The sequence below is a fragment of the Otolemur garnettii genome, unplaced genomic scaffold (assembly GCF_000181295.1).
Source record: "Otolemur garnettii isolate 467f Iridium unplaced genomic scaffold, OtoGar3 scaffold00018, whole genome shotgun sequence".
NCBI lineage: Eukaryota > Metazoa > Chordata > Mammalia > Primates > Galagidae > Otolemur > Otolemur garnettii.
In genome coordinates, this window is record NW_003852413.1 from 26767629 (window position 1) to 26778752 (window position 11124).

General features: G+C 48.7%; 1 protein-coding gene across 3 annotated transcripts in view; it reads right to left on the bottom strand.

Annotated features, from left to right (window-relative positions):
• The window catches only part of HOXB3 (homeobox B3), a 41257-nt gene extending 30725 nt beyond the window's left edge, over positions 1-10532 (bottom strand). Inside the window, exon 1 of one of the 3 annotated variants that reach the window (XM_012802971.2) lies at positions 10388-10532. The gene's annotated coding sequence lies outside the window, so the exon portion shown is untranslated. Of the gene's footprint in view, positions 1-2609; positions 2944-10387 lie in introns of those variants that run through there. The other 2 variants (XM_012802972.2, XM_012802974.2) reach the window with 2 other exon arrangements.
• Between the last annotated feature and the right edge of the window lie 592 nt (positions 10533-11124).

Here is an 11124-nt window from a genome sequence, read left to right on the forward strand (position 1 = left end):
TGATTCCTGTCTCTAACCAGTGGAGGGAGGAAAAGAAAGAGGAAGAAAGAAAAAGGAAGGAGTCTTCGCGTGGTAGTCACCGGATTGTCCTCATTTAGAAAAATAATAGATTTTTTTCTTCTGGAAAAAAAATGAGCGGAGTGTTTATGTCAACTACATATTCCCCTAGATACGAATTTGTGACCACAAAATTCCTTACACAAATTCGGATCTACAGGGTATATACAGAAGACAGACAGATCTTCTTGGCCCAGAAATTTTCCAGTTCTCTTACTTTCCGCGTGTTCTTCGTTTGGGGTGTGGTTTGAGTGCTTTGATTTTATTTCGTTTTGTTCTAGTTTCGAGCTTTGGGAACCGAAAAAGACACCGAGGGTTCATTTTGGGGATTACAAGGTTTTCAACTCTCCTTTCCTATTAGAGAGAAATAGAAGCAGCCGATTCGCAAAAGGACGCGAACCTCGCCGCCGCTGTGCAACTCTCGCTGGCGCATGAATTATGAGATGTAAACATTAGCTAAGCACAAAAGGAGGAAGGGTCATTCTGAGGCTGCGGAGAAGTCAGATTCAGGCCTTTCTGGGTGCCCTCGCGCCCCTCCCCTCCCCCTAGGACTTTTTTTTTTTTAAAGAAAAAACAAAACCCCAATCGGCTCCTCCGTGCCCCCTTGAAGCCTTTAGTTTGCGATCAAACGAATATCTAGATATTTTCCAAAGCGCCTCTCAGTGAAGAGAGGAGGGAGAGATGGCTGGGTGTGAAGGGGGTGTAATAAAAGTCCTTTTGGAAAAATTCAATGGTAAAAAGAGAGAGAAACAGCTGTAAAGAAAAATGCTGGGAGACCAAGCAGATGGGGCCCCGGATATTTAATGACAGGGCAATTCCGTTTACAACCTGAGAAAAAGATCAAAGGCGTTTCATTTCCGAATGAAGGGCAATGAGGAACCATAAAAGATGTAGCCAGATGATATACCGGCCCCTCCCAATCTCCCACACCTCCTGGGGGCCAAAGAGGGAGACAATCCTCTGGAGGTGTGGGGAGGAACCCCATTTCTCCACCCCTGTAGCCCCAGGCAGGTCCTGTGGGTCTAAACACACATACTAACTTGCCCTGTCACCTGCTTGGGTTACTCATATTGGGGCCAAAATGGGGATCTGGCATTTCTGAACTGACTTCCTGTAGTTCCCAGGAACTGTGGATTTACTAGAAAGGGATTGGGCTGAGGGTTGGGGGTGGTGGAGTACCCAGGCTTAAACTGTGGAATCTGTAACAGTGTGAGAGAAAGTGTGCACAAAAGCCTTTTTCTCCTCACTCAGACTCCCGATCTAAATCTCTAAATCTGAGAAATACTTACATCCCTAGTGAGCAAGTCAGAATAATGTCAATTTCATTCACAAATATAGCAACAATGCAAAAATAACTCTCTTAACTACCATACTCCACAGGCCTCTGCCTATCCCTAGTCCTGGGACCCTTGCAGGTGGGTAGGAGAGCTTCTACCTGCCCACAACTAGGGCCAGAGACCCTCTGAATTTTAAAAATTACAAATCTAGGCATTACCAATGTTAGCCTGTGGGGCTGATTTCTAACACCAACACATTCTGGGCCACGTTTGACTGTACATATTTTGGGGAAGAAAATCAAACTACTACATTGTAGCTGTTATATTTGCCAAGAGGGTTCCAATAGGTAGTCTCAGACCGGCATTTGGGCACTCAAGGAGACTGGAGTCTGGCCCTGGGCCCACAGACAAAACGTCCTTCTAGGATCCCCACCAGCTCCTTAGGGTCAAGCAGGGACCTTTCCAAGTCTTCTTAAAGGCCACTCGGGGACTCCAGAACCCACTCCAACCAGCCAGGCCCCTCCCCCACCCCATACCTCCTGTCTTTCTCAACTCAGGCGCTCTCGGAAACCCGTCCAACCCGTCGGTGTTTCGGAAATTTGCCAAGGCTGCTGGGCCCGCCGCTGGACCTCTCTGTTGCTTTACACTTCAGGAGGGATATGGCACAGGTACCCAGAGCACCCCAAGAGAGAGGAATGAGGGGCAGAGCCACTGCGGGGTTGGGCATGGTTGATCCTAGGGCCGGAGAGCAAAGATTTTCTCTTCAGCGCTCTGGGAGCAGCCACCTGCCAATCCCACCAAAGCGCCGCAGCCTCCCCCCACCCTCCCCACCCCCACCAGCCGTCAGAGGTGGAGGACAGGGTTTATCAGCCACTCCCAGTAGGAGTTTCGCCGGCGCTGGAGGCTGCCTCTCCCCTCCACCCCTAGAACACTAACACCAATACGCATAAATAATAAAATAAGAGCAGGGGCTTGGGCGCGTTCAGAACCATCTCCCCTGTGCTCCCGCGGGTTCCGTGGCTGGTCTGCCGCTTTAGCCTGGTAGCCACAGGTTGCTGGCCTGGCTTCTTGCTGCCCAGCACCCCTCCATCGTGCTGGGCGTGCCCAGCCCGTCAGAAATAATCCACCTTTTGTCGGGCGGGCGGATAGGAAGGGACTTAGCGATGGAGGGAAACCAAAGGGTAGAGCGGAGGCGAGTCCCTTGTACATCAGCAGCGGGCAGTCTCGCGGAGGACAGAAAGGCCCCGAGCCGCCGGAGAGGGCAAGAGTACTCACCCGGCGCTCCCCGTGCCCTCCTGGCCGCCGACCTGCCCGCGGACTCGCTGGGCAACAGCTGAGCTCGCTCTTGTCCACTATCTTGTGTCCGGAAAACCAACCGCAGCGGCCGGCAGAGGAGCTACGGGCCTCCGGAACAAGACTTTTTTTTTTTTTTTTTTTGGTGTGTTTTTGTTTTTGAAGCGCAAGTTTTTCAAATTAATCTCATACTTTGGCAGTCTTTGTTAAACAGCTAAGCGCGTCACGAGGCTCTAGAACATTTTAATAATTTTTAGACGCCGTGACCTGCGGTTCACCCCTCTCTGGTCCTCCCCCACGAGCAGGCAGTTACTATAATATGCTCTTGCAGTTAGCTCGGTCATATTGAATTTTGCCTAGGTCATTACTTGGCAGAAAAAATGACAGAGCAGGAATCTGATTCAGCTCACCCCCTCTAGCTCCACTTTCCCCCCAGAAACTTCTTTTTTCCTCACCTGCCCCCAACTCCCAAAAGGTCCCATTAGAATAGGATTCAGCCATCCCTGCCGCCCCTGCTTTGCTTTTCCATCATTTCTGTATTTTTGGTCAGCTCTGCTTCCAGGAAGAGGATAGAATTCAATGGTGGTCCCTTTTAAGGCCTGAAAAGGAGGCTGGCACAGGGAAAATGGAAAATTTGCCTTGAGCATCTTTGCTCCAGAGAGTAGGCCTGAGTCAGAGGCTCCTTCCCTTGACCTTCTCCGTAAATGCCTGCACCAGTAGGGCCAGTATCTGGACTCCTTTGCACACTCCATCTGCTTTATTTTCTCCTCTAGGTGCCAGAGATACATCCACTTCTGGAAAAATTTTGGAGACGCCAGGGCCCAGAAATGACCCCTCCACTGCTTGAGCCAAAATTTTGGCCCATAGTCCAGCAAGGTTGAGAGAAACAGCAACCTCAGAGAGAGGCTGGACTGCATCAAAGACTTGGCTTTCAGAGGCTTTAATTATCTTTTTAAAACAAAACAATATCCTCTCCCCCCCATTTCTTATCTATACAGTAACTCCTTTGCCTACTATCTCCACTACCACCACAGGAGGTTAACAAGCAAACTCTGGAGACATTTTAAATAGTGATATTTTCTTAGATTTGTCGTCCCAGAATTAGGATCTGGTAGATTGCCTACAACAAACTTCTCCCTTTCTCCAGCCTCCTGGGGACTAGCAGAGGTGACTCTCCTATGCAATCCAAGTTTGGAGACTGAGACTAGGCTTAGGCCTAGGGAGAGTTGGCAGAGTGGCATCCCTCTAACAGAGAGGTCTGGAAAGAGCTCCCCTAAGCACTGAACTTGTTCTGCTATAGCAGAAGCCACCTCTTCCCTATCTGGAGGCCCCTCTAGCCCAAGACCATGCACTGCTCCAGTCTAATCCACAGATCCCTGAATTTGCTAACATCTTGTCCTGAAAGGGAGGAAAAGGAGACCCAGGGTTAACAGAAGGAGATGAATTATTCAGGCTTTGATCTTTACCTCCTCAAGACTCCAGAAATTCCTCCCTGGCCTAACAGAAACTGACCTGAAAACTAAGTAGAAATAGGGATTTGTACCTAGTTGGTTTGGTGAGAAAAAAAAACACTGGGGTCAAATTGATTTAAAATTTGATATTAAACTTTTGTCTATTCTCACCATATTTCAAAAGGTGTCTTTACAGAAACTCTCAGGTTATCTCCATTCTAGCAGGACAAACACCCACAGTGCACCTCCTATATTAAATGCTTGGAAGAGAATATGATGACTTATCATAAAACAACAGTCATTTAAATACCCAAAATAGGCATATGCCCTGGTGCTATAATTACAGAGTCTCTCTAGGCACTTTGCTTATGAGTTAAGCTTAATGCATGGAATCAAGGTTCATTTCAGGTCGCCTGTTTCAACTCCAGTTAAAAAGATCTCCATTAGGACATTTGGTATTTTTCCTTCCAATTTCCCCTCCCTTGTTCAAATAGGAAGAGAGGAACATACAAATGGAGGTTTGGGAGAGGGTGAGAGAATTAACAAGCTAACCTTTCAATATCCAAGTTCTTAAACCCATGCAATTTGGAGAGGGGAATGAGAGTCTGGAAAGCTTCCAATGTTGGTAGTGGTCTGAGCCCCAGCTGCCTACACCCAGCCTTGGGGTTAGGGGATATTGAAAACAGACCAACCTCTCTGAAGGGAGGGAAAGGGGAGAGAAGGACCTAGCAGTCTGGGTCCTTTAGGGCAAGCAGGGTTGAGTTTACGTTGGTGAGAATCAAATCTTTACCCTGGACGCCTTCTTTGGCACAGACAAGCATCCTTGCAAAGACTCATGGGTAATTGAATTTTAAAAATGTGTGAGGCTGGATAGGTTTTAATTAAATTTATTATGGCGATTCGAAGGTTGTCTTTGGGAGAGAAAATGCACAGAGGATTCACCATGTCCTAGGTGCTCTCTTTTGTGCAGCTCCCTGTAGGGGGAAGAATTTCTTGCTTCCTCACTTTCTCCTCCTCCTGATATCTGCCTTCTCCCTGCCCAGTTCAGCTCCCCACTTCTCCCAGGTCTTCCTTACCTGGAGCATCCCTTTCTCTCTTCTCTCTTCTCACACATGGCCCTTCCCCCTTTCCTTCCCGGCCCTCCCTGCTAGACGACTAGAAAGCTGTAAACTTTTGACCCTCTAACTTTGCGACCCCTCTGGCAATAACACTGGCCTCACAGCCCAGGGTCTCATTCTGCTTTGCCCGCTGCAGAAACCCAAGCACAAATAGCTTTCCTTACTCCTCCCTCTTTGCCAATGTTCTCCAACCAGGCAGGGAAGAGGAGTCTTTGACTATTAAATCTCTTTGGGAAATGCCGCCAGCTCTACTTCTCACATTTTCACTGATCTTACGTTGGAATGCTAAGGAGGGCTTTTGACCACCCACTCTAAATGCTTGTCCCCCAGGGTATGGCCAACATTGCTGGGAAAGGGTTCCTATGAGCTGACCTAGAGAAGGCTATTACTGGGGTGAAGAGTGGGGAGAGCTTCGAGCAGGGACTTCTAGAGAGCAGAGGGAGCCACTGTACCCATAGGACTGGAGAGAGAGAGCTCAGCGTCCCAACAATGCAGGGCCCTGGGCCACCTTGCGCGGCTGATCGCTGACGCCTCGGAGGCCCCAGCCTGGCTGTGAACTTGGTCTAAGGCGGACTCTACTGGCAGCTTGGGGATGTTACAGGCTCTGCCGCTCGTTCAGTTCAGTGGCTAAGCGGATCACCCGCGCGCTTTCGGTTTCCTATCCGCCCAAATATCTCCTCCCAGACCCCCAGCCTCTCACCATTAGGAAGAGTTTCGTATTTTTCGTCCGTAGGGGCCCTTGAGAATCGGAAAGCAAAGAATAGAGAGCGAGTTAAAGAGATGCACAAAGAGAGAGAATAGAACAAGCCTGCAGAAGCCCCTATTTAGGGTTTATCCTTCAAATCCCGGAAGAGAAGACCCCTCCACGCGCTGACACTTTTTTTCCCACTTCTCCCATAAATGCTTCTTTTCATGCTGACGTCCCACATTTCCATCTGCTCTAGGACATCTCTTGGTTAGGCAAGCCTAATCTGGGACTGGCTAAGCACCTTTCTCCCTTGATGCATTCGTCCCTACCCAACTGGGCTGCGAGGTTAGCGATCGCTGTAACCCAAACCAGCTGCCGTGCTAAGAGGCTGCGGACTAGGCTGCAGCTGCGTGGGCTCAGCCCAAATCCACTCCCAGAGCAAGGCTAAAGTGTGGCCTGGCAGCCTGTGGGCCGTGTCCAGGTAGCAGAAGCTAAAGAATGCTGCAAAAGTACATTTTCTTTTCCAAGAAAGATAGAGAGAGAGAAGAGATAGGACAGGAGATGTCCAAGCCATAGATAAAAGGAAAAAGAGTGGAAAAGGGGAGAGAGGAAAAAAATTAACACTTGGGCAGGAGGTGATTTTCAGGATCCGACAGGTGCCAAGTTGCCTGAAGTCCAATCCTCTCCATGCCCCCAAATTCTCCTCTTCCTCTTAGAACCCACAATCTAGGTCTCAGTGAATTCACTAAAAGAAAGGACTAAAGATCTGCCTAAACCTGTCGGCACGCCCCCACCCCTGGCCTGGAGCAGCGGAGGTGGCTGCAGTAGTTCGGCAGGACTGTAATGTATGCGGCCCGCTGCTCGCAGCTCTTGTAGGCTGGCGCTGCGGCCCCCGTCTGCTGACCTCTGTGTGATCCCAGACTCTATGAATTATTGATGAGATATGAGCGTTGATTTCCCCTTTCAGGATGCAAACTCCATTATATTGTTAAAATGGCGATTTAATCGTTGAGAATAGCTTTGGTGTGGGTTTTTTCCCCCAACTCATTTGTGCCTCCTTCCTTTTCATTTAACTCTCTTAATTAAATCCTTTAACAGATTTTAATCACTTTTGGAGGGAGGGGTAGGAGAAAAGGGAAGACCATAACATCATCACTACCAGCAACAAACGGGACACTAAAACAAACAAAACAAACCCGAAAACCATCAAAAGTTTCTACCTTTGGAAAGTTGAAAAGAAGGTAAAGAGGGGGTGTTAGCCCCTCTAGAAAGGTCGTGGTGGTAACATCCACCAGAAAAACACAGCATTGGAGGGCTGGGGAAACTGACAAGGAGAAGTCAGGTGGGGGCCTTCAAGAACTGGCTTGGGACATGTTAAATTCCACCCCCTAGGAGATGTGTGGGTAGTCCAATTGTGGAGACTGAGTCACTCTTACCCTTGCTGAGAACTCCAAATACTTCAAGCTTGGGGAGGGCCACAGGATTCCGGTGGAAAATAACTTCAATCTGGGCCTCAGGGGCACTTAGAGAGAAATGTCCATTCTCTGTAAAGGGCCCCCCGTTTCTCTCCTCCCCTCTCCCACCCCAAACAGCTCAGTTTCCAGGCTTGTCTGAGTTAATTAATATGTATGTGTAACAGCACTGCAGCAATCGATAAATCCTGCTGTGGGCAGATCCCAGTCTCGGAAATCCGATTACTCTGAGAAACAGCCAAAAATGGGGAGGATTACCAGTAGCCCCTCCTCTAAAAGAGGGGACTGGGTCCTTTCTAGCCCTGTCCACTAAAGTTGACCAGGTTAGTCCCAAGCTGGGGGAGCCCATGCAAGGGAGACCAGAACTGGGAAGGGACTGAGTTTGGGAATTGTGTCAAGCGTTTGTCTTCATCTTTGCTCTGAATCTTTGGCTTTCTCCCCAGTATCCAGATCCCAGGGGTAGAGAAACCTGACATAGAAAGGATCTTCCTTGTGGATTTCCCCATTCTGCCCACAGTCCTCATTGGATAACTTCTGACAGTAAGGGAAGGGTTAAATGTCCCTGCCACAGTTATGGAGAGGAAGCCGATGAAATATGGGCGCTTAGAACTCCAGGCCCGACTGGCTTTCCTGTTTACAGTTCTTTATACTTCCTCCCACCCCTTGGCCTGGGAGAAACAAAACAAAACAAATAACAAAATAAAACAAAACAAAAAAAAATCAAAATCAAATTGCCCACTGAGTGGTGGCCAGGCTAGCCTCTTAGGAAAAAGGGAAACTACAGCCTTAATCCTCAGCTGTCACCTCCTGGGGCCAGTCCCAAGTTGAGGATTTAGCCCGAGGGTGTTAGCTTATAATTCAGCAGGGGAGAGGAAGCAGTAGGAAAGGATATACAACAGAGCCCTGGAGAGAGTAGAACAGCTTCCCCAGAGAGAGAAATGACTTGGGGGAAGGCGGGAAGGGAGGGGACAGGTCTGGAGCATAGGATGGAGTTTTTACAACAGAAACCCCTTCACACCTCTCATCCCTTCCCCCAACTTGTCCTGATTGGGATTTAGGCAGGAAGGTTGCTCAAAGAGCCAGAATTGGGAACAAGAAAGCCCAGCAGTAGGATGTGTTCACTAGGATCTGCTTAGAGAGAGGAAACCCACCAAAGATTTGGTCACTGAGGCGGAAGAGGGCACCCCTGCCCAGGGATGCTATTTGCCATTCCAGAAAATCTATCCAGATATATCCAGCAGAAGTCCCCAGGCAGTCAGCCACACATACTCTTCATCAGTATGCAGTACTGACATAAAGAGGGGACCAAAAAGACCCCAAAATCTTCAGGGGCAGGCCTGGTTAACTAGGGTTTAGGAGTCCCGGAAAGGCTTCTAGAGAGTGAAGGACATTACTGTCATGAGACCAGGACCATATTAGGAATGGGGTCGCCTGGAGGTCCCAAGTCAGATCTCTCCCTGCTGCTCTCTTTCTTGAGTCACTCTTAACTCCTTTGCCTTGTAGACAGTGGAAGCCTGTGGAAGCTATGCCTTCATAATATATTAGTATTTTTAATGGTGCTGGGATCCTTTTGGAGCTGACCAGAGTCTCCTTCCCAAGAGAAACGAATGCCCAGCATTCTTGGGATAATGTATCTTCAAACCAGGGTGACTCTGTTTTAACCTGTTAAGATTCTCCTGCAAGACTTTAAGTCAGGCTTGGGCAGAGACTGAAGAGCTCAGGGAATAGAGTGTGGCTTCAGGAGAAAAAAAGAGAGGGGGAGAGTTCCAGTGTCCCTTAATGGGAAACAGGGAGGCTCATGACACAATGATCATAAGCCCCTTAAGGTGCCACATGTCCAATCCTAGGAACTACCCATGGGGGAGTTGGTGAACTAATCGAGAAATGGTGGACTGATGAAGAGAATAGTGACAGGGTGGTTGCCCCATGGTCTTAAAGTGGGGATGGGATGTTTAACTTGGTGAGGAAGAGGACTCTGACTTTTAGAAGAAGGGTGACTTTTCCTTAAAAAATAACAGGCCCTCTTGGTTCAAATCCTGAAGTCCCTCTGGTTTGTGGTGGCATAAAACAAAGGGGCCTTTGAGGGTGTGCCTAGGAGAGAAGAGGAAAGAAGAGAAAAAGAAAAAAAGCACCTTTCCAATTTTCTCTCCTAGCTCCTGAATCTCTTTTTTCCCCTTCTGACACTTGGGTAGGAGGGAATCTGAGTTCTTGAGTAGGTTTTATTTATGAAGAGCTTGCCAGAGATGCATTTAAATACCCAAGTCTTCTCAAGGGAAGACGCGCTCCCCTGCCCCTACTCCTGGCCAGGAATTAGGTTTTGGATCGGAGGGAATTGCCTCTCTCTGCACTCCCTACTCTGACCTCAGGATCCTACTTAGAGTCAAATAGAAGTATTAGCTTGGGACCAACAGGCTGAAGGTTGGTGCAAAATGGCTATGCTCCCCATTCCAGACAGCCCTGGTAAAGCAATGGAGAACTGGAGGGACTCTCTTTTATAAGATTCAAAGATCTGAAAGTCAGCGAGTACCCCAAGGCAAGGCAGCCCACAGCAACCACTTCCCCTGGTGCTTTTTCTTAGCTCAGATATATCCAGATAAAAGTGCCCAGTGGCGCACGCCCACATCCCTGAAGAGGGAATGTCATAAGTTTATTTTCCAAGGGTGGAAGAATATCTGTCTGAAGATATCCAGCAGAGAAGTAGCCCCCTACAACGGTCCCTTCTTTCAGTAATTCACACCCCTCGTTTTGCCCCCTAAGTTTCCAAGAGCACTGAAGGAACGTGGAGCTCACCCAACCCCTTTTCTGTGATGAGTCAGACACTCCTGTAAATAAAAACCAAACATCCGATGCTCTGAGGCCTTATGGAAATGAATGCCCTCACTTTGGGCATCCAGTTTTTCAGAACTGGATGCAAAAAACAGGCTGAATTTCCTTTACATCATCTCACAGCCCTGCTGGAAGCAAGATTTCCTTCCTCCAATCCCAAGTTCCAGAATGCAAGGGGAGAAAGCGAAAGCTGGAAGCTACTTACTGCGGGAGTGCTGGCCTGGGCCGTCGCCGCTTTCTGGGCTGATCTGGCTGCTCTAGGCTGGAAGAGCGCTCACCTACCTCTGCCCCCTTCCCCACCACAGTGAGCAGTTAAAGTGTCACTTAACATTCTGGAGAATGTGAAATATACCGCGCGGTGTCAACTCCCCAAAACCATAAAACTAACTTTATGGACCTCACGTGACTTTCTCGAGCCAGTGAGGGGTATCTGCCTGACTTCTCGGCGATTTTTACGATCTAACTTCGAGATAAAACCCCTATCCATTTGACATCTAAATGTCATAGCGACTTTTGGGATAGTTTGCTATGGACAAAGGGGGACAAAGTCAAGGGGTGAAGGGGAAAGAGGGCCCAGTAGAGCCTCCACGACCCTCGGCAGCCTCCTCACCAGCTCCCCTCCCCCCATATCCAGTAAGAAGTTGAGCCAAGCTGGAAGGGATTGACCGGGTAAGTGTCCAGACTTGACTCCGGTGCTCAGGGTGGAGGCTAACTTGGATGGAGGTGGACTGGGCCCTGGCCATGGGCTAGTCTGGCTGGAGGGGAAACTAGGGGTCTTTCAGGAAGTACCCCAATTCCTAATCAAGAAGGAAGATCAGTCGGCCCCTGCAAAGAAGGAGCCCTTGATAAGTGTAGAGAAGGCTGAGTGAGGGTGAGAAAAAACCTTTGAAATTGAGCTGATCTTTTTTTTCTTTTTGCCTTAGTGGCAGAATTGAATTGGGA